This window comes from Triturus cristatus, chromosome 1_2 (assembly GCF_964204655.1).
Source record: "Triturus cristatus chromosome 1_2, aTriCri1.1, whole genome shotgun sequence".
NCBI classification, from domain to species: domain Eukaryota; kingdom Metazoa; phylum Chordata; class Amphibia; order Caudata; family Salamandridae; genus Triturus; species Triturus cristatus.
The window spans coordinates 346,859,027-346,883,490 of NC_140580.1; the positions used below are offsets into that span (position 1 = coordinate 346,859,027).

Below are 24,464 nucleotides of genomic sequence, written 5' to 3' on the forward strand. Positions count from 1 at the left end.
TGGTGTGGACGAAGCTGTGTCCTGCAGGGTGCTGCCTGTGTAAGGCACTGCCTGTGTACAGCACGACACTGGGTACAGAAAGATGGTGGCTAAATCAGGGTACTGGGGTGGGTGCAGCTGGGTCTGGGAGGACTCTGGTCTCGGTAAGGCACTGCACTGCATAACACTTGGTATAGATAATGGCTTACTAAATCAGGGTACTGGTGTGGGCGAAGCTGTGTCCAGCAGCGTGCTGGCCTGTGTAAGGCACTGCCTGTGTACAGTACGACACTGGGTAGAGAAAGGTGGTACTTACTAAAGCAGGGCACTGGTGTGGGTGCAGCTGGGTCCAGCAGGGTGGTCACCTGGGTAAAGCACCGCCTGGATGTGGTAATGCAGAGAGATTACCAAGGGGATGCTGCATTACAACAGGCGGGTCACGTTGACACGCATAAGGCATAGCCAGGCGGTGAAAGAAAACAGGTACAGGCAAAGTGGTCCCCATTTGCAAGTCAGGCGGAAAACGTGACCCATATTTACAAATCAGGGCAATGAACTTTTTAAAGCGTGCTGCCTGGGAGAGTTGTGAGGTGTGGGGACCTCACACATTTGAGCTTGTTAAATGCAATGTTTGTAGTGCCATTAGGGAAACGCACCAGTGAAATTCACTAGGTTACTTCCTCCACCAAAAAGATAAAAGCATTGCCACATCCCTGCTCTATTACTCACTAAGGGCTATTGGTCCGTTGACAATTCATCAGGATAACAGCATCCACAATGCACCATCCTCATTTCATCAGTCCTTCCTTCTTCTCTCATGGGTCCTCTTTTCTAACTTTACTATCCCCGTCAGTGCTTTATCAACTGTGTGACCTTATTCTGTATTTGAGAAGGTGATCGACAAGTTGCAAGAAGCACTTTCCAGCAGCTACACTGACCCTCCATGTTGTTTGCTGATCAACAGTTGGAACGCTCATACAATTTACACACATCTCTTTAACACGTGCATTAACCACCAGAGGAATAGATTGGAAGCATTACACCAGCAGTGCTGGATGCACCAGATCATCTCTGCAGCTAGTGCCTTAACATCCTAAGTCAGTTTACCAGTAGAAACACATGCCCAGTTGTTGTAGAGGGTAAGATAACTGGCGGCCAATGCTCCTAATCTGTATATGACTTGTTGGTGCAGTAGTGTTCTTGATGTAAATAAGTGACCCCATTGTGGATACAACTAGTAGTCATTTAATGTCTCATGCCTGTTTGTTTTCATGTTTTTAGCACCTGTTGAGGATTTCCCCAGTGGGGTTAATCATCCACAAATATATATATATGTCTCCAGAGCATTGTTTTCTAGTCATTGACAGTAGGGACTTTTGTTACTGAAAACACTTTCTAAAAGTGGCATTTTCAAACACACAATTAAAAAAACACCTTTACTAAAAGGTGGGTTATTACATTCTGAGTTCAAAGAGACTAAACACCAAATCTCTAGCTTTTCCCAATTGAAAGTTACACATGTACAATGTTACAAGGCAGCTCCAATGAGAGCCTATGGGAGAGCTAGCCCTTGCAATAGTGAAAAACGAGCTAGCCCTTGCAATAGTGAAAAAAGAAATGCACAGTATTTCACATTCAGGACATGTAGCACACACCAGTACATGTCCTACCTTTCACGTACACTGCACTCTGCCCATGGGGGTAACTGAGGCCTACCTTAGGGGTGACGTATATGTAGTAAAAGCATAGGGTTAGGTCTGGCAAGTAGGTGCACTTGCCAAGTCGACATGGCAGTTAAAAACTGTGTGCAGACACTGCATTGGCAGCTCTGAAACACATTTGAAAGGATAATGGTGTGGGTGGCACAATCAGTTCTGCAGGCCCACTAGAAGCATTTGATTTACAGACCCTGGGCACACACAGTGCACTTTACGAGGGACTTACCAGTAAATGAAATATGCCAATCATGGATGACCAATCATGATTACGATTTACACAGAGGTCATATGCCACTTTATCACTGAACAGCAGTGGTAAAGTGCCCTGAGTGCTAATGCCAACAAAAACAGGTCAGAAAAAAGGAAGCAAAGGGCAAAAAGATTGGGGATAAAACTGCAAAAAGGGCCAGGTTTAACAATCGATATTTGCACAGGTTCACCGTTACAACGTATAAATGTGCCTAAGCCCCAATCGTAGTAACTTGCACACTGTGAGTGTATTATTTTACTAAGCTAGTGATTTGGACACTGTTCACAGCCACTAGCTCTGTGTCATCACTTCTTTAGACTAGAATTCCAACCCTTGCTTGCCAGGCGTGGTTGCACCCCATTCTTTTGACAAGCTGTCGTCATAGAAGCCTCAGACATTTTTATTGCCTGCTACCAAGGAGCATGTGAAGCAAAACAAGAGTTTTCCTCTGCATTGGGAGTTGGACGGTTAGCCACAAGGTGTCTTGATACCAGTGCTGAATTTGAGTTTGTGATTTCCGGTACTCAGCACAGGAATATAGGACAATCTGCCACATGGTGGTGTTGTTTGGCTAATTTGGAGATCAGCACAATAACAGTTGTTTATTAATTCAAGATACTTTAAAAATGCCTAATACCTGCGGCCCAAGCCATTCTTATAGTTTTGAATGTCACACTTGTAGGTGTATGATGGTTAGTAGCGTGTTGGTGCTTTCATTGGCAGCGCTGATAGGGCAAGCCGCAGTAGCTTCCTGACCAGGGCCTGGTGCTTATATGTTTACAAACTAAGCCCTGCTTGACACCGTTTGCTAGTCCTTTGCTTTTTAGCCAAAGGCCCTATTTTTCCTGATATTTGAGGTTTAACTAATATCATAAACGTTGGCTTAAAATCCTGGCATGCAAAGCGCTGTTTGGCTGAAAAGCTGACATTTGTTGAAGGTGTCAAGCACCACATATGATAACTTGGCACGTAGGCAGGAGCACTTGGCAGCACCATGGCTGATCACTAAAACTGGTGTCACATACTCTACTTTTGCAGGGGCTCTTTTGTACCTATTCCTTTTTTACACTAATTGTCACACCTTTTTTTTTTGAGGATGCGTGTCAGGTTAGCTCAATTCCACACAGTTATGCAGTCTGACCGAATTGCTTGCTTGCTAAAATGCGTATATACCTCCATTTAGGTAGTAGCAAAATACAGTTCTGTGTGAGGCAAATGAGTGTTAGGTACTGTTGCGTGAAAATGTAGGCGTATTTTTGTTTAATTACACTTGGCCATGAAAGTGCTTGACAAATATTCGAGGCGGAGTGTTAATTGGACATCGCGCACACAAGGACTGTGTTGGGTGATGTGAGCAAAGGTTTATTTAAACAGAGCATTGAACCTCTGCCTCACTACTGTGAGTCAGCAATGACACATTTTAGAACGGTTGCTAAATCAGGCCAGATGGCTCAGTGAGATAAATGCCTGCTTACTGCATGTGGTGATCTGCAGCTCACAAGTTCAAATATAGGCAAGACCAACTTGGTCTCATCTTTCCCATGTCAAAAAATTGAGCTCCATTAATCTGGGTAATTGTAGCACCCGACTTTTACAGCACTTAGAAGCAGCAGAAGCGCAATGCGAAAAAATAACTTATTGTTATTACTATCATAAACAGGCTCCACACAGAGGACAACAAGTTGGCTGATAAGCCAATCGCTAGTTGTTGAAAGTAGGTGGAACATTTAGGTCATAAGCTTGATCTAGGCAGAACCAGCCAAGCTTTGTGTTCTCTGAGGCAGTTAAACTGAACACCATTTAAGCCACCATTGCAGCTTCAGAGGGGAATCATACCTTTAGGTTCACCTTTGAAAATCTGAAGGAATATGCCTGGGGGTGCTTGGATTGGTGGTAAATCCTGCAGGAACTGGCTCACAAACAATGGAGACACCGGACCCATGTGTGGTGCCGTGGGCAGTAGTTGTGCCTGGCCCATGGCTGGTCCTTTGCATAACGGGGAAACCATGCTGACCTGGTTCTACTTAACCAAGCCTCTCCTCCCGTAGTATACCCAATGGCAACTCCCATCTGATGTCAGCGGATTTATCCGCAGAAATGGGAAAAACTCAGTGGAAAAGGGCGCAGGTTCCTGGGTCTAGTTGGTTATTTCCCATTCAGGGGACAAAACATGTACTTGCTGTTTTTCGGGGCAGGGATTCAGGCAGGGATCGAAGATTCCAGCCCCCCAGTAGCCATGCACCTAAGTCTGGCCTAGAACATGTAGATTTGCAGGCACTTATATATCACAAGGACGTGCCACGTTGAATAGGCATGTAGAAAAAGGGTGGCAAAATCTGTGTAGAGATAGGTTCTTCTTACTAGCTGAAAAAGGGTAGACCACGTTATATGTCACTCCAGGACGGACTTCTGTAGCATGCTCTTGGTGGCTTCCCTGTCCCTCATATGTGTTGGCTCTCCTTCGCTCTTTGGCGGATTCAACAAGGCGCACCCTTGGTGACTAACAGTACCCCCAATAGTTGGGTCTTTCAATGCTACTGAGTGGATTTCACCCTAATGGACTCAACTGATGCACATAATTGACAGATTTATATTTAATATTTTGCACCCTTATGTTAAGTACCTGTGTGTCTCTTCTCACACTCTCTCTACTCCACCCCAAGCTTATATGGTGACATGAGCCACACAGTATTTCCACAAGTTGCTGAAACCTAAAGAACATCACGCAACATGAACCTTACACACCTAACTAGAATAAAACTTATCTGAAGGGTGCCCAGGCACATAATCACCGAATGGAAATTAGGGTGTTTTACATCTCTGTATAGGTAATGGAATCGAACACGTAGATCTCGCTTCAGCTCTTGCAAGGGTTACGGAAATCGCTTTATAAATACCAAAACAATAGACTACAATAACATACATGCTTGGAAATGTTAGTTAAATATAAGACGTCAAATATCTAGTGAAGGCAGAAGGAGACAAATGAGTCATGCAGCAGATGGTGTCAGATTTTGGGACTGCAGTCAGACATCGAGAAACTTGTTCATTATATTTGTTGGAAAATGGCCCTCTCTACGTTTTGCCTTCCCTCTCCTCTTTTTTCTGAATTATTTTTGTTGGCTTTAAGACTCTGGGTATGTTACTAGTGCTGACCAGGGCTAAAGTGCCTATACTCTCTCCTCTAAACATGGTATAATTGGTTTACATCTGTTTGGCATATTTAATATACTTGTAAGTCCCTTGTAAAGTGGTATCATATATACCATGGGTCTGTAAATTAAATGCTACTAGTGGGCCAGCAAAAGACACACAATTGATGGATGTAATGCAGAACAAATCAAAACATTCACCCCCAGTCAAGAGATCTGGGTTAAACCCAGCATTCTTTTGCTCAACATGCCACCCCAGTTTAGACCTGGCCATATGCAAATCAGTCTTGACCCTGTGCCTCATGGGAGCAGTCCAGCCTGAACTGCCAAGCCAGGTCCTCCCTGGACCAGAAACAAGTATCCTAGGGCCAGTTTCGGGGATTCACCCCTCATCAGCCAGGATAGCTTGAATCCAGTGGTACAGTGAGCCCGGGACCCACGCCTGGGCATACCCGGCACACTTAGGGCAAGAAAGTAAAAGACACACAATTGGTGGACGGAATGCAGAACAAATCAAGTGGGCCTGCAGCACTGATTGTGCTACCTACACAAGTAGCCCTGTAAACATGTTGCAGGCCTGCCACTGCAGAGCCTTTGTGTGCAGTTTTACTGCCACTTCGGCTTGGCATTTAAAACCCTTTGCTAAGCCTTAAACTCTCTATTTATTACACACAAGTCACCCCTAAGTTAGGCCCTGGGTAGCCTATAGGGCAGGGTGGTGTATAAGTAAAAGGTAGGACATGTACTTTTAAGTTTTGACTGTCCTGGTAGTGAACAACACCTACTTTCGTTTATCACTGCTGTGAGGCCTACTCCTCTCATAGGTAAATACTGGGAATTCCTTAATATACTTTTAAGCTGCAATTCTGATTAGAAAGGAGTAGCTGTGTCATGTTTTAAATCTTTGGAATTTTATTGACAAATCTTCTTTACAGGTAAAGTTGGATTTGACATTATTATTTTAGAAATGCCAGTTTAAGAAAGTGAACCTTTCTTTGCTCTTATAGCTCTGTGTGCCTGCAGCCTGTTTCCAAAACACGTCTGGGGAGGGTGACAGCTTCACTTTGGCAATTCTGTCTCAACAGCCACAAACACAGGAAGATTAGGTGTGGCTGATTACTCATCTGCATTCTGAAGGCTCTGTCTGGGTAACAAGGGGGGAGGAGTTGAAACTTACACCTGAATAAGCAGGGTCCTATCCCCACACAAAGAACTGATTGCCCTCTACAGTTAGTCTGGAACCAGGGCTGGAAAGAAAGGGCTTCTATGCACTTCTAAGATCTTTCTTTGAAGTCACCCCCACTTCAAAGGCACAATGGTGTATAAGTACTGGGGCTCCGAACCCATCAAATCAGACACGTCTAGACCAGTAATTGAGCTCTGTCAGAAGAATCAACACATCTCCAGTCTGCATGTAGCAGAACCGGCGCATTGACCTTCTTGCGGGAGTGGAACTGGCGCATTGTCGTCGGAACAAATGCTTCACCTCCAAAGCCCCAAGCATCGGACCATGCATTGCCACCGCAGCAGTGTGGAGCGATCGATGCATCCCCTCCACTGCATGGAGAAACCAGGCACATCGCACTTCGGAACCAATGCATCTCAGTTCTTCATCTTTGGAACCAACGCATCACCACCACTGCATGTAGATAATCCACGCATCACCTCGACTGCGGGCTCGACATCGATGCATTTGCACCCAGCATCTCGCTGTTGCGACCAGGATTAAGGTACTCTGTTCACCAAGCCTGTCTGACTCTTGGCTCTGGCCTGTGCTCCTTTGTGGCTGGCTTGAACTGTTGAATTTTCCCCGGTACAGCGCAACTTGATAACCCTCATTGGTGGTTATTGCTTCTAAGTGCTATAATTCCTTTTATTCTTTAAAAATTCTTATCTCAACTTCTACTTATTGGATTTTTGTCATTTTCATCTTGATATATGTACAAAGTGATTGTCTATTTTCCTAAACCAGTGTGGAGTCTTTTTCTGGTGTTTTCATGGTGTTAGTTTGTGTGTGTGTTGCACAAATACTTTATACATTGCCTCTTCAGATAAGCCTGACATCTCTGTGCCAAGCTACCAGAGGGGGAGGGTGAGCACAGGTTATCTTTGTATTTGACATACCCTGACAAGGATTTTGGTTCCTGCTTGGACATAGTGCATACCTTTGCCAACCAGAAACCCAATTTCTAACATTACTATATGCAGTACTTTTTATATAGTGCCCTGCAGTTCATAAGCACGGTCGAGGAATGTTTTTATTTTTGAAACCCTCCAATGGGTGAATACTTCAGTGACGTTTGAAGTGTTGTGCATTTAATCCCCGTACAATGTAATTTGTTCCTTTTGACTCAACCTTACTCTTTTTTTTACTATTTGATAATAAACAAATAAACATGCAAATTAGTCAACCAAGTTGGCAATCGCAGAGTACACCTGCATAAGAGACAGATTAGATAACAATTTATATCAATGTACACTCCCTCCTTTTGTTGAAAATTTTTACATTACAGATTTGGAAATGTAGGGTCTGGTTATTGCACTATGTGGGTGACCCTGCCACTACAACGGTAGCCATCTCTCCTCATATCACCCTCAGCTCTTCTAGGTTTATTCATATTCTCTGACTTCTCGCCAGGGCCTCCAAATTTTCAAGAATTTTTTAAGTACAGCCTTTTGCAAGGTATACAGCTTCTTCTGCCTGCATGCCCCATTCCATGTTTTGTGCCAACTGAGTCACTAGTGCAAATGTCTCTTCGGACTACCATTAGGGCTATATTACAACAGTGCATACTTTGACAACCTCTGGTCCCCCATAGTTACAAGCATATCACCCGTACATTCAAGTCCAGCTCAGATCCCACAGTCTTTGTAAGAAGGTGATGTACACCCTTCTTCAACCCCTGTAGCCACCGATAGGCTCATCGTGTATGCATCAGTGTACCGTTCTGCCGATCCCATTGGACAACTACTGTCTTCTGACTTGCATTTTAAACAGTCTAGTCCTGATGTTGGGCTGGAGTGGCAGTCGATGTTGGCAATGCAGCGAGTGCAAGGTAAGTTTTTTGTAAATTTAACTTATCACATCGTATGTCGACTTCTCCGACACCAACCTCGCCCGGCACCCGTGCTGCCCCACCACTCTTACCTGTGCCGGCCGTGACTGGTAGCAAGAGAAACCTGTAAATGAATTAGCAGAGTGCATAAGGCGCTATTCCCAGAGAATCTTGAAGGCGAGGCCTCTAAAAGTTTGTTCACAACATTTATTGCGTTTCAGAGATGTAATGTCAAATGCCAGACACTCCTCCGACCAGCTGCTGATATCTCAGTTTAGATGCTTGTCCTTTCTCTTTCTTCAGACGTGATTTTGTGATTTTAGCCATAAGTCACTCTTGCTGGGATACAGAATGATGTGAAAGTAGAAGTCTACAGTACCATAACGCACAAGTAAATAAAAGCAAGCGCTTGGTTTTCCAATGAAACTGAACACATACTTCAATCAAAATATATGCAGCTAGAGAAGTACAAGTGACTCGCTTTGCCTCTTAATCCTGAAGTGTGAAGGGAACAAAGAGGGCAGGACACATTTGTCCTGCTTTGTTTGATGCAGACAAGGTGAATATTGTTCTTAATTATTATTTATATGCTTTAAATACATCCTAATTTTGTGTAAATTTGACACAAATTCAAAACCCTGAGTAACATTACTTTTTGGTTTAGGAGGCAAGCATTATGTATTATTGGCATACATTGAATGTATCTTTTAAAAAATATATATTACCACTTGAAAGCATGATTTTTGCATGTTACTGTTTTTGCGCCTTATGACCTTCCTTCAGAACAACTTTTGGGTGATCACTTAGTAAAAACTGGAGGTGGGCATAGCTTTTGTAATTTGCTGTGCATGCAGAATTAAAGCAATATTATGCAGAATTACACAAGGAGCATAACCCAGTATTTTGTGCTATTTTCTAAGCTAAAAATGCACCCTTTCGTCCAAAATGGACAGAAGATGCATTTTGCTATAAGAAAATTGTGCTAAATGCAACAAAGCGCAAACAGCAGCAGCAGTCAGCACCCACTTGTGTTCGCTAAGTTTGTTGTTCCTGTGCTACTGCGGTAGGATTTTTGTGCCAAATTACTCATAATTTTCTGTAATTTCACATCAAAAGAGTTACTCAAAATTTCAGAAATTACTCCGTTTACTCTGGTGTGATTGAAATTCCACCCAGGCCTATCACGCTCTGTCCATCATCCCCTTTGGTATCCCTTTGTTCGCCCTAAATTGGCAGGGTATGCCCAGATGTGGGTCCCTTGCTCACTTTGCCACTGGATTCAAGATAGCCTGGCTGATGAGGGTTATGAACCCGAAACCGGTCCCAGGATGCTTGTTTCCGGTCCAGGGAAGACATGGCTTGGCAGTTCGGGCTGGACTGTTCCCATGAGGCACATGGTCAGACTGATCTGCATATGGCCATGTCTGAACTGGGGTCGTGGAGTGAGCTAAAGAATGATGATGGATTTAACCCAGATCAGTTGACTGGGGGTGAGAGTTTGATTTGCTCAAACGCTCCCTCCATCATCCCCTTTGGTATCGCTTTGTTCGCCCTAAGTTGGCAGGGTATGCCCAGACGTGGGTCCCTTGCTCACCTTGCCACTGGATTCAAGATAGCCTGGCTGATGAGGGTTATGAACCCGAAACCGGTCCCAGGATGCTTGTTTCCGGTCCAGGGAAGACATGGCTTGGCAGTTCGGGCTGGACTGTTCCCATGAGGCACAGGGTCAGACTGATTTGCATATGGCCATGTCTGAACTGGGCTGGTGGAGTGAACTAAAGAATGATGATGGATTAAACCAAGATCAGTTGACTGGGGGTGAGTGTTTGATTTGCTCAAACGCTCCATCCATCATCCCCTTTGGTATCGCTTTGTTCGCCCTAAGTTGGCAGGGTTTGCCCAGACGTGGGTCCCTTGCTCACTTTGCCACTGGATTCAAGATAGCCTGGCTGATGAGGGTTGTGAACCCGAAACCGGTCCCATGAGGCTTGTTTCCGGTCCAGGGAAGACATTGCTTGGCAGTTCGGGCTTGACTGTTCCCATGAGGCACAGGGTCAGACTGATTTGCATATGGTCATGTCTGAACTGGGGTGGTGGAGTGAGCTAAAGAATGATGATGGATTAAACCCAGATCAGTTGACTGGGGGTGAGTTTTTGATTTGCTCAAACGCTCCGTCCATCATCCCCTTTGGTATCGCTTTGTTCGCCTTAAGTTGGCAGGGTATGCCCAGACTTGGGTCCCTTGCTCACTTTACCACTGGATTCAAGATAGCCTGGCTGATGAGGGTTATGAACCCAAAACCGGTCCCAGGATGCTTGTTTCCGGTCCAGGGAAGACATGGCGTGGCAGTTCAAGCTAGACTGTTTCCATGAGGCACAGGGTCAGACTGATTTGCATATGGCCATGTCTGAACTGGGGTGGTGGAGTGAGCTAAAGAATGATGATGGATTAAACCAAGATCAGTTGACTGGGGGTGAGTGTTTGATTTGCTCAAACGCTCCATCCATCATCCCCTTTGGTATCGCTTTGTTCGCCCTAAGTTGGCAGGGTATGCCCAGACGTGGGTCCCTTGCTCACTTTGCCACTGGATTCAAGATAGCCTGGCTGATGAGGGTTATGAACCCGAAACCGGTCCCATGAGTCTTGTTTCCGGTCCAGGGAAGACATTGCTTGGCAGTTCGGGCTTGACTGTTACCATGAGGCACAGGGTCAGACTTATTTGCATATGGTCATGTCTGAACTGGGGTGGTGGAGTGAGCTAAAGAATGATGATGGATTAAACTCAGATCAGTTGACTGGGGGTGAGTTTTTGATTTGCTCAAACGCTCCGTCCATCATCCCCTTTGGTATCGCTTTGTTCGCCTTAAGTTGGCTGGGTATGCCCAGACTTGGGTCCCTTGCTCACTTTGCCACTGGATTCAAGATAGCCTGGCTGATGAGGGTTATGAACCCAAAACCGGTCCCAGGATGCTTGTTTCCGGTCCAGGGAAGACATGGCGTGGCAGTTCAGGCTAGACTGTTTCCATGAGGCACAGGGTCAGACTGATTTGCATATGGCCATGTCTGAACTGGGGTGGTGAAGTGAGCTAAAGAAAGATAATGGATTAAACCCAGATCAGTTGACTGGGGGTGAGTGTTTGATTTGCTCAAACGCTCCGCCCATCATCCTATTTGGTATCACTTTGTTCGCCCTAAGTTGGCAGGGTATGCCCAGACGTGGGTCCCTTGCTCACTTTGCCACTGGATTCAAGATAGCTTGGCTGATGAGGGTTATGAACCCGAAACCAGTCCCAGGAGTCTTGTTTCCGGTCCAGGGAAGACATGGCTTGGCAGTTCGGGCTGGACTGTTCCCATGACAGGGCCAGACTGATCTGCCTATGGCCATGTCTGAACTGGGGTGGTGGAGTGAGCTAAAGAATGATGATGGATTAAACCCAGATCAGTTGACTGGGTGTGAGAGTTTGATTTGCTCAAACGCTCCCTCCATCATCCCCTTTGGTATCGCTTTGTTCGCCCTAAGTTGGCAGGGTATGCCCAGACGTGGGTCCCTTGCTCACTTTGCCACTGGATTCAAGATAGCCTGGCTGATAAGGGTTATGAACCCGAAACCGGTCCCAGGATGCTTGTTTCCGGTCCAGGGAAGACATGGCTTGGCAGTTCGGGCTGGACTGTTCCCATGAGGCACAGGGTCAGACTGATTTGCATATGGCCATGTCTGAACTGGGGTGGTGGAGTGAGCTAAAGAATGATGATGGATTAAACCAAGATCAGTTGACTGGGGGTGAGTGTTTGATTTGCTCAAACGCTCCATCCATCATCCCCTTTGGTATCGCTTTGTTCGCCCTAAGTTGGCAGGGTATGCCCAGACGTGGGTCCCTTGCTCACTTTGCCACTGGATTCAAGATAGCCTGGCTGATGAGGGTTATGAACCCGAAACCGGTCCCATGAGGCTTGTTTCCGGTCCAGGGAAGACATTGCTTGGCAGTTCGGGCTTGACTGTTCCCATGAGGCACAGGGTCAGACTAATTTGCATATGGTCATGTCTGAACTGGGGTGGTGGAGTGAGCTAAAGAATGATGATGGATTAAACCCAGATCAGTTGACTGGGGGTGAGTTTTTGATTTGCTCAAACGCTCCGTCCATCATCCCCTTTGGTATCGCTTTGTTCGCCTTAAGTTGGCAGGGTATGCCCAGACTTGGGTCCCTTGCTCACTTTGCCACTGGATTCAAGATAGCCTGGCTGATGAGGGTTATGAACACGAAACCGGTCCCAGGATGCTTGTTTCAGGTCCAGGGAAGACATGGCTTGGCAGTTCGGGCTGGACTGTTCCCATGAGGCACAGGGTCAGACTGATTTGCATATGGCCATATCTGAACTGGGGTGGTGGAGTGAGCTAAAGAATGATGATGAATTAAACCCAGATCAGTTGACTGGTGGTGAGTGTTTGATTTGCTCAAACACTCCGTCCATCATCCCATTTGGTATCGCTTTATTAAAAACATCATACCAAAATCACACCGATTAAGGTACATCGGTGATGAATTTATATAAAACATGCAAATGAGGCAATAAGAGTGCTAATGAGCATCATGCCTCATTTTTCCTATAAAAATACTAATGCTAATGCTAGGTAGGTGGAGACTTTATTTCTACTAGCCGACTTTACTCCCGACTTAGCGCTGTGCTCTCAATGAATAAGATTGCGTTTCTTCATCTTATGTGCCATTAAGCTTCTCTGAAGATTCTGTGCCAGGTCCCTGAGCCTGTGTTAAAATAGCCTAAATCCATTTTTATATGTAGGGTATAAGAATTATAGTGCTTGCCAAACTACTTTCAGTTTGGGACTACAATAAAAAAATAGATCTTGTTTAACTTGTGTTCTTTAAAAGTAGCACAGTATATTATATTTGGTGACCTAGACTACTGTTGAAACCCATGACCGAGTGAATTGTCTGCCACAGGGCCGCTAGGTCACAGTTGCAGTAGTCCATCCCTATTGAGGATGGGGATAGCCTCAGATTTAAGCTGCCTGGTGCACCATGTAAGGCATTGTAGTCCTGGCCATGGAAACAAACAATGACCGAAGCCCGTGCAGGCAGAAAACTCCCTGCACTTAAGGGTCATTGTTGTCTTGTTTTTCACAATTGTTGTCTTGTTTTTCACAATCTCTTACTTTGTTTGGGGAAAACAAAAAAGAATATTGAGTGGACCCGACTGAAACAACACCAAGGCCTCCTCCGCCACAGCTCAAGGCCCACCGGGCAGGTGCCAACGCATACTCTCTGACTTTATTCATTTGTAACTTCAGGAAGGAGCAAGCATTAATAGTGATTCTGAGTAAATATTGCTGTTACTCTGTAACTAAATATGTGTACTGTCCGCGTCTGTTCAAGGAAAGGTACATTTGCAAAGTTAAACTAACCCCTCAGCCAACTCGCAGTGTCTGGTTTTGCAAAGAACAGTCACACAGTTCAGGTCCATTACTCTTTGCTTGGATTTATGGAGCGCACGTCTCCTGCAGATTGCGTCATGGGACTGCATTGCAAGGGGACCATCCACACCAGGCAGCCGTCTCTCTTCTTCTGCAGTGGCGGATGGTGACATTTGAAAGTGGGGGGGCGTAAAAGTTTTGGATGAGTGGTTGATCGGCTTTCGAGTGCTTCAGTGCGTTGGGAGACTGGGGTCAGTGTCTATAATGTTGTACTTTATTCCCATTTGTGACAGGAGGAAATAATATTGCTGTAATTGTGTGTGCACAAGAGCAAGATGGGCACACAAATGGGAAGCTCCTGCGGGCAAGGGACATAATCCAGCACCCTCTGCTACTAAACGCTCGTTTTCAATCCCCATGGGGCCAGACACATTATCCTAACGTGCAGGGGCATCTAAATCTACACTGAAAATATATTAGAGAGAGGCTCAGAGAGACTGCCCCGTGATAACAGACGAGACTGCGACACCGTAATGATCATGTTTATTACATGTCCCTGCCAGTAAGGCTCTCACAGGTTGGACGGAAATATCTGTGAAAACCTAAGCAGTTTTGATCTAAGCACAGGTGTAACTAAGAGCAAAGTGCCCCACAACCAGCTGAACAAACTAAGAGAAAACGTGCACACGGACATTTTGGAAATAACTTGACTGCATCCAGAGGAACATGCATGCTTTAGAACTCCAATGATGCTTCGAACTAAACAGTGTTTCTGAACGTGTGGAATTGCAAACCAGCCAAACCAAGATGACACTGCGCTTCAATTTATTTATATAATATAAAATAAAAAACACCCTTTCATATTACAGGTGAGATCAATGCAAAATAAGAGGAAGGCGAAATTTCAACCTTAATTTTAGTAACTGCAGTAATTTCTCCTCAAGGGGCAAGGAAAATATCTTACGCATGCACGTGCGCTCCCTCTGTCGTCAATGGGGACAGATGACCTCGTGCGCAACGAGACATGTACCTAATTCTGTGTAACAACATTGATAGGAACATGCCCAGAGTTAAGTGTCCCCTACGTGCTTTATGGCCAAATATGGTGCTAGTGGTGAACGAAATATATTATAATGCTACTTTACAGCACAGTATACACTGCTAGTTTTGTGCTGTACAACAGAGAGAACATAGATATCACTATTTCAAATTAACATTGTTTCAGTGTTCAGTATCAAGCGCATTTACAACGCCATAGCAATCTATACGGAATCCATGGGCAGCACTTTACCTGATACTGCCGCACTTTACAACTCTGAATAAATGGCACTTATTTAACTGCAAGACTCTGCGATCAAGTGCAGCGCTGTATCACTAGTCAGTCGCGGCTCGCAGTACTCGCGGGGGTGGGGGGCCGAGGAAGAAAATTTATAAAATGAAAACTTACCTGACCGCCTCTGCTCCTGGTCCGCGTTGGCAATGGCGCCTCTTGGAACAGGACTGGAGTGACAACCCCTCAGCCAATCCTGGCGCTGCTGCAGCGCCAGGATTGGCTTAGGGCACAGATGCTCTTTGCCCGCCGCCTGCCCATTAGGAGACCGAGGGGCTCCTAATGGGCATGCGCAAGCCAGTGGAAACGCAAGTGCGCATGACTGGGCACGGGTGAAAAATTCGTTCACCTTCCCCACTCACGCGCACTTGTGCTGCTGCCTGTCCCTGGCTGGTCTGACAATGCATGTCAGTCAACATGACACTGGACCGCCCACCCCCTTCAGACTCTGAAGGGGGTGGGCAGTCCGACGTCATGCTGACTGACATGATTGTCAGTTCTCCCTCGGCGATCTGAACTTAAGTAAACTAAGTTCAGAGACGCAAAGGGAGCTGTGGGCGCGGGTGGGGGGGGCAACACCCCAATGCCCCAATGGACGCACCGCCACTGTTCTTCTGCCCTGCAATGTTGGGGAAACAGCGGTTGCAGACCTGGGTGAAGGTGCATCGATCACAGAGTGAACTGTAACATCACCGGTGGGACAGATGTGGAAAGAATGGCCTTGCACTCAGATTAACACACTTGGCCCTGGGATCAGGGATTGCTGCCAATATGGAGGCATACGATCCCTCGCATTCAGCTTTTAGACACTCACATGGGTAAACAAAATGGACAGTACTTGGGGATGAGGCACTTGGGCTCGCAAGCTTGGGTCAGTACTGGCCCAGGCAGTGCCGGATTAAACCTCGTGGAGGCCCATAGGCCGTCGAAATTTGGGGCCCCCTCGCAAATAGGGTTTAACTTTACCAACCAACAAATTTAATAAACCAATTGTATTGAGCAAAACTAAACATTAACAATTATAAATGTTATTATCGATTGGTCAGTTGTCACTGGTCCCCTAAAAGGAGTGGGGCCCATTGGCCGGTGCCTAATTCACCTCTTTGGTAATCCGGTACTGGTCACAGGAGAAATCGGCGGAGCAACAGTCGTAATCGAGACACATTTGTACTAATTTCAGCTCAATGCCAACAGTCTGGAAAACAGTTTCAGTGGCAAAGAGCAAGCCGCATAGACCCAACGTTCCACTCAGCTTCAGCCGCGCAGCAATCGATGCTACAAAGGAGTGCAGGGCCACATGGGCCCTCATATTTGGGTCAGTGCTGCTCGTGGTGCTGTCAGAGGTCTGGATCGTGCTGGGCATCAGTCATGGGTCATTGGTCTAAGTAGTCCTGGCTGCCATATTCTCCTCAGAGCAGCACTCTTGATTGCTGGCCATGGACGGCTTTGGCCTGAAGTCAGGTAGATTCTCTCCACTCAAGGCAATCTATCTCCTTCCTCTGCAGCATCTAGTGGCCTCCTTTTCCTAAGGCCACCTTTCCATTGGAGACACACACATTTCTGCTTCTAATCTCCGTTTTTCTCTCTTCAGATGCACAGGGCTCTTCAAAATAAAAAGGTGAACTCTGAATAAGCCAAGGGACTAATTTGACACCAGACACAGTGGCAGTTGGGCTCTAGCCAACTGGCTATGCAAATTCTAATTTGAGGCCAAACCTTTAAAGGGACTTAATAATTGAAATGCATTCCACTCAGGTGTGCCTCAGCTACATAGCAATCTGCTACCAAAGCGAATTGTCACTTTGAAGCTGTGGATTTGGGACCTGGTCACCTCTGCCCACTGAGGATATATTACTGCTTTATTGTTTCTGCAGCAGCTCGGGTCAGAGGACTTAGACGATGGCAGTCAGCCCACCTCTCTGTTTGTGAGTGCAGCTTTGGGCCATGCTCTTGGCCACAATTTATCTTTTCGGTGCTGCCTCTCTCAGACCACAGGCTGACCTGCTGGAACTGGCTTGGGTCAGGGGACGCTGAACACAAAAGAACCATCGAACTTTATGGTCAATGTGATTTCCAGGTACTTGACTTTGGAAATGTTTCTGTGGGGAGTGGGGGTAGAGAGACTGGGAGTAAAATGGGCGACTGCAACACCGAATACTACTAAACCCTATGCAGCACCCCAGAGCCACAGGCACTACATACATACGACCTTTATCCTAAGGTTACCACCCATCTCATAAATACGAGCGTTCATTATGCACAACAGATACAACTAGTTGTAAAACGTCCTACAGAAGATTACTTCAATTAAGCTACCATCAAGTGTAGTCTACCACTCAGTTAGTGAACAAAACACAAAATCAGCTAGAGCACCTGTGATGTGAGTCAAGACGTGAGTTTTCTGCACAGGAAAACATTTGGAGTTGGACTGAGTACACGAGGAGCAGAAGGTCACATGGCCACTGTGCAAGGGGTTTTCAATCTTTGATAACCAAAATGTTCTTGTTTCCATGTGAACACATAAAAACACAAGTCTTCCAGGCTCCAACTTCAACCTCCGACCCCTCGCACCATACAGACCACAATTCAATCAGACCCCAATTGTAATCCATAATAGACTCACCATGCACTCCAAATCCGGTGATGCTTTCATGGACAACCACGGGCCACATTTATAGGCAGTTCTTGTTTGGCGCATCAGTCCACTCAGATTCGCCACTCTGCCAAGGTAGGGGGTGCAGGGAAGCCCATTTTGACGCCTTCCTTGGCAACTAACAAAGCCATCCACACAAACACACACTCCATTCGAGGGCCACCAACTTCATCCATCAACCCAAGTAAGGCAATCTGAGGGGTAAGCTAAAGGAATGTGCCCCAGACCAAAGAGAGGTCGTGATCAACCTCTCTCCAAAAATGGGCCAGGACAAGACCATACCACATGGAAATAATCCACCTCTGGGGTTGGGCAATTAAAGCATGTCGAGTGGGCCACCTGCCAGCCTTACGCAACCAGACAGGGGTCAGATATGTAATATGTAAATAGTTGAGCTGAACATGGCACAGTCATGTGGATATAGCTAATTTCCTGGGCGCCGAGCAGTCCTCTCTCCAATCTGCCTGATCCAGCTATTGTATGTGGCATCTGTCAACAATTATATGCTTTGCTAGTAAATGCGAAACAGAAGTTCACGGAATAAACAACAAAGTCACAGGTTCATTTATAGCCCACGAAGATATCAGAGCAAAATGCCGTAAAAAAGGCAGGGAACGGTTAGGGCTAGCAGAATGCTTAAGGTGGCACCAAATATTAAATGCTGGGATTTTATTGTAACCTGATATTTGTATTTGTAAAGCGCAAACTAATCACCCCTCAGGGTCTCAAGGTGCTGGGGGCCGTTGGGGAGACTAAGCGAGCTATTGCCCAGAGTCACATGGTGCTGGGCTGAGCTGCTGCTTGCGATCAAACCATGAGCCCTGCGCTCTAGAGTCAGCAGCCCTGGCCGCTGCGCCACACGTTTGATCAATTATGGATTATTCGCCAGGTTTGCACCAAGTGACCATGGCGTCATTTTGACTATGGTGAATGATTAGTTTAGGACTATTCTGCACACACAACACCCGGTCATCATCGCGGTAAAAAAGCTGACAAGAAAGCACAAACCCTTATATTGAGAGACAATCCTACAGGAAAAAAGCAAAGTCTGCAATCAAGAGGGCTGCTTCAAAATGCTCTATGTCCCAGAAACTCCACCTATTTTATTGGTACGCCTCAAAATCTATAAGCCTTGCATCTGAGAGGTCAAAACTTTACACCACATTAGTAGAATACAAGAGGACCCTTGCACCTCTAAGGTGGTATTTAAAATCTCCTAGGAACTCACGTTTTCAGGAGACTGCCAGACAAAAAAATATATCCATCCAGTGGCGGCTCCTCCTGGCAGTGCTGCGGGGTGGGCGGGGCGGGGGAGGGGCAGGGTGGGGAGTAGTAAACTCCGGCCTAAGTCCGAGCGGAGTTCAGTTAATAAATAAATAAATAAATAAATAAATAAAACAAATTACATTGGCGCACTGCACAGCATCGATGCAACGCAGCGCACACAATGAAATTCGTTTTATTGATTTATTTATTAACTGAACTCCGTTCTGACTTATGCCGGAGTTTACCAGCCCCCACCCTGCCCCTCCCCCGCCCCACCCCGCATCACTGCCACGGGGAGCCGCCACTGAACCCATCAATCTCAGCCCCTATTTGATAGTGTACAGGGCACCCATCAATGACAAAAATAAATAAGATTGGGGAAGAAGGACAACATCCACTGGAACAGACAACTCATATTGCAACCACATCCCAAGAAATATTAAGGAGCTACCATACCTGAATATTGTCACCGAAATATTGCCTGAAAGAAATAGTGAGTCCTTAATATTGTTTACAAAAATATCACCCCACTGGAGTTCATGATAGAAAACCTACGCCCAATGGATAGCTATTTTGTAAACAATATCTATGACACAATGGGGTATGGTTTTAACAAAGTGCATTTTGTAGTGTTTAGTACTACTGCAATAGTACTGCTCACATACTACAACAAACATTTGCAATGCAATAGGTCTCACATTTGCGAGATTTTAAGTTATTGGCATTGTAAATTTACAAATCCTTTTATTTACCTGTTTTGATAATTAACATATAAATAAAAGGCATTGTCATTTACAATGCCAATAGCTGAAACTCTTGTAAATGCGAGACCTATTTCATTTCAAAGAAGTGGCTGCCGCTGTCCCGGGCTGCTTGGAAAGTGAAAGCACGCATGGTGCACTGAATGTTGCAGGAAAGCATGTCGTGCCTGCAGTAGGATAAACTCATTAAAGAAAATAGTGCTTACAGACTAAATGAGACATAATGTGTAACAACAGAAGTAAAAGGGTCAGTCCTCATAGGAGGTTACAAATGCGGACAAGACGGCACTAAGGGGGGACTAACAAGCCTAATAATGAAGCCAGCATTTACGAAGGATAATGACACAAGCCAATTAAAAGTATGGGCGGAGAGTGGGCGGAGCTTCAACTTCATACTAGAATACAGCATGCCTCCCAGAGCAGCTCATGCGCTGCCCAGGCTCGACCTAAAAAGCTGTTCACAAACCTATGTGCAGATGCCGACATCTTTCCTTTATTTTCTAGGAGTAGACCTACCCTCCAACTGCAAAGGCCTCCGCACATGTATGTATTAATTTTACTAATGTTTTAAAAGTGACTGCAGGCAGAGCACAAGGGAGTGGCTCAACAAAAGGAAATACATACGGATAAATATGTGGGGTTAAAGGAAAAGCTAGGAGGGTTTAGGGAGGGCTACCAAGGGGTTTAGGTAGGTACATACACTCACACACAAAAGATTAAGCCCATTCCTATCCACAAACTGCACTTCTAAAACTACTGCGGCCCAAAAGGTTACAAAACAGTCGTACATTTATATATTTACTACCCCTACAGTGGAGACACACAATATTTCCGTTTCTAATCTCATTTTTTCTCTTAGCAGGTGTACAGGGCTCTTCCAAAAAAGAGCTCTGAATCAGCCAAGGGACTAATTTATCTCAAGAAACAGTGGCAGCTGGGCCACCTCAAGAAGTGGTTGTTTAAGTTGTAACTCTTGTTTGCACCTGGGAGGATGGGATATATATAGTAAAAGGTGCATACAATTACAGTGAAATTGGATGAAACAGGTGTTGGCAGTTTCCTAAGTGATAGATGGCTAATACTATGAGATTTACTTATGGGAATTGAGAATTATTACATACTTCTCTGAAAAATCCAATCTGCCCTGACATCAATACTTCTGAAGAAACTATTCTACAATACTATAGACAGTGCTCCCACATGCTTGTTTTGTAGTGTTGATGGCCTATCCGATCACTCATATAACACCCCTAAGTAGCAGTGTGACACCCTTAAGTCATTCTGGTGAGCTCCATCACAATACAATATGGACACATTCTTTTTCGCCATACTATACTATATCCGTACTTTACTGTCTGTAACGTGCAACTTTGTCTCTACTGCTACCATTACTAGGTTAAACAAGAAATATGCTAGGTGGCAAAATGGTGTGGTAATATCACCAGAAAATATGGGGTAGGAGGTATTCACTTGGAGACTTGGCGAGAGGAGTTGGCTTATGGCTAGGGGAGTCGACCTCAGAGCTGGGGAAACAGGTTCGAGTCTCGGCAGGGACGCACAACATCCTGTGATTCTAGGCAAATCACGTAATATCCCTGTGCCTAGCAAAAAGGAATGTGTCCTCATGTAACGCAACTGGTGCTGGTGCAAATCGCTCTGATACGCGATACCTTTGGGTCAAGTTCGTGCTATATAAAACTCCATAAAAAAAAATAAAGCTCAAGGGAATCTCATCCCTTCAAGGTAAGAACTGTTCCCATAAGGACAAAAATAAAAAGGGAAAGCCGATGGCTTATTCATGGCAGGATGAAGAAAAAAAAAGAATGAAGGCCAAAGTAGATATTCAAAAAGAGAGGACAAACCCAAGATGCAGTATCCATCGTCCTCCTCCAAAAACTATACATTGCCTCCCATAAAGGAAAGCCCCACTCTCCTGTCTATATGTATCACCCACAGAGAACTGTTAGGGTTAGTCCGCAGGATCACCCAGAAACGACTAAGGCCCTAACATCCTTTCAGAACCGGGTGCTCTTTTCATTCTACCTTGCTTGCACTTTATAGATTCAACAGAGTTGGATTGATGGACGCAGCTTCATTGAGCATTGTCAGAAAGTATTTAAAGAGCTATTTTTTACCCAGAAATTAAAATTGTTCTTATCCTACATTTCCAATGCTCCCCATTCTCATGAAGCCCCCGCATGCCCTCTATAAATGACATCAGCAAAACAACTTTCAAAGACCGCTATCATGGCTGGTGTCACAGAATGTGAATGGTCTGGGCAAGAAATTAGGTCATAGAATAAAGGAAATTAAATTCGACATTTTCATATTGCATGAGACGCCTGACTAAATTAGAAGCAATAATTTAGACATGACCAGAGATGGATAACCTGGAAAATTGCCTTTTCCATGCCCTGTTTTAAAAGCTATACAGACAATAAAATAGGTGAGCTAGAACCAGCCAGATATAGAGAAATTTGTTTTATAGTCATACCTGTTTTTGAACCCAATACTGATGATAATAAAGTCTTCATTCCTAGTCAGTAGGAATCCTGATTGGGATGCAAACCCCACTGTATGTTGCAATCCGGATTAAAACTTTGGCTCTAATTGTGCATCTCAAGGATTTTTACCAACGATTCTTGCCCTGTAATATCTTGTGCAAATTCTAGTTTGCATACTTTCCAATGGGGGAAAAAACTCACATTCCTGAAGTCTGAAACTCCAAAGGGTACAGTAAATGCCCATCAACCAATTAGCGCACTATGCACTATCATCAATTTTGGGTGAAAATTTATCACACCAATGTGTGCCGAACCCGAATCAGGACGTTTGTGTTTTTAACAAATATTGTACCACTTCCTAAAAATTAGTAAAATATTTTAAAATAACTGAAACTTGGACAGGAAAACTAAGGTATTAAGGGAGTTGCATACAGACACCACTGGGTCTCATTGACAAAATATTAGAGGAGAAACCTTCAACATCGATCATCTGGCATACCACTCAGGTGTGATTTTGAAACTGAATTTGGGAAAGAGAAAGTCTAAAGAGAAGAGGTGGGCAATAGATCTAAAACTCCTTTCAGATGAAGTCTGACTTGGAAGAAGCTGACATGGTCTTTAAAAGAAGTAGGGATGGCAGTCTACACAATACAATATCAGACTCTATACTTATGTTCAGTGCTGAAGAAAACTAAATTGTTAAGCTGGGATGCTAAAGCCATGATGTTAGAGAGAGCTGACATGGATCTTCCAGGTAGCCTAATCAGTCTGGTTAGTGTTATAAAAACTGTTTTCCATAAAGAATATCGACCCCGCCAGCTAGCTGTAATAGCAAACCTTCTCCTAAAGAAGTGCAACCACAGCATATGTGACAACTGACCAAAAGGGCAATACTGTTAAAAATAAAGAAAGTAAATGATTCAAAACAAATTACTTAAAGTTGAACTCATATTTATTTATAGAACTGCCCCAAAATGCAGGAATAATGACCTAGCATTCGAATTTTAAGGCAAATTAAATTGAACTATTTATTCAAACAAAAGTCAGTTTTTTAAGCAAAATAGATCAAAGAAATATGTTGGATGTGGTTCTCAAACTTAGCATCCAGGGGACAGCAGTACGTTCATTTTTGGCTCAGAAAAAAACTATATCTCTACAGAAATTTGTTTAAGAGGGAACCAGTTCTATGAAAAGTGAGAGTCCTCAAACAAGCCTGCTCGCTTGTATTTCTGTATTTCTTGTATTTCTTAAAATCAAACTCAATTTCTGATAGGCAAAATCCCTGAGCAAATGTAACGAATGTTCTTTAGTTTTTCCTACCTAACCCATCCCATAATGTGAACCGGTTCCTTCTTCAGAAAGATGCTGCACTGCAAAAGCAACCCTAGAGCCACGAGGAGTCCTTTGTACCACAATACACCAATACAGGAGACAGATTGTTCTCCTAAACTCTCTCCAAGTCTTCCCTACTTCAACTGATGATCATTTCACTTCTACCTCCAGAAGGTAAGTGAAAACGTCCACCCCTCAGGTCTTATCTGTCCTCCACCTCACACCAAGGACATTTCTGCGGAGACTGGGAATCTTTTCCATTAAAGGGAGTGTCATATTTACTATTGACAGGGGAACTGTGGCTTGAGTGAGGGACCTGGTCTTCCTAGAGACAGCCCGTTGTTCTGCTTCGGCGATTTCAATGTGTAAATAGGAAATATAAGTGTGATCCACAAGAGATTCTGGTAAAGAAAGAGGAGTAGGCCTTTTGCAAACACTAACTAAAGTCAAGTTGATAAAATGGCAACACGCGAAATAAATTTAAAGAGCGTAAAAATAATAATTTCATGTTTCCACTGAGCTAGTCATATTAGTCTACGCATTTCCAATTTGGACTATGGAGCAGTCACCTAACAAGTCAGAAAACAAGATTTAGAACAAATGTCGCATTGTGATGGTACACTCCTACTGCCCTGCCTAAAATATCTGCTTTCAAGAATGTTTCCTTTTAAAATGTGAGTGGGAAAAACATCCTACTCACGTTACATTTTAGACTAGAAAGTTAGGAACCTGAGCACTATTTTGTGCATAACTCACAGTTTGCAATTTATAATAAAAAAAAGTTTCTTCCGTTTCTGTTTTAACCAGAAACCTCTTGCTCAAACATATATTTAATTCACCACACTAGGAGCCTTTGAATGAACTGTGAGGAAAAGACTGATTACATTTGCATTAAAGGTTCCTGTGGGATTGGTAATCTAGGAAAGGAAATGATAATGCAGAAACTATGAGTTTATTTCAGGTAGAGGTGTGTTTTCAGCATTTTCTTGAATGAGAAGCAATGCAGATGAGTTCTTAATTGTCTTTATTT

At 44.5% G+C, this 24,464-nt stretch overlaps 1 protein-coding gene across 4 annotated transcripts in view; it reads right to left on the minus strand.

Moving 5' to 3' along the window:
- The window catches only part of CAMK2N1 (calcium/calmodulin dependent protein kinase II inhibitor 1), a 129,010-nt gene that overhangs the window by 51,376 nt on the left and 53,170 nt on the right, over positions 1-24,464 (minus strand). The gene's annotated exons all lie outside the window — the stretch shown is intronic.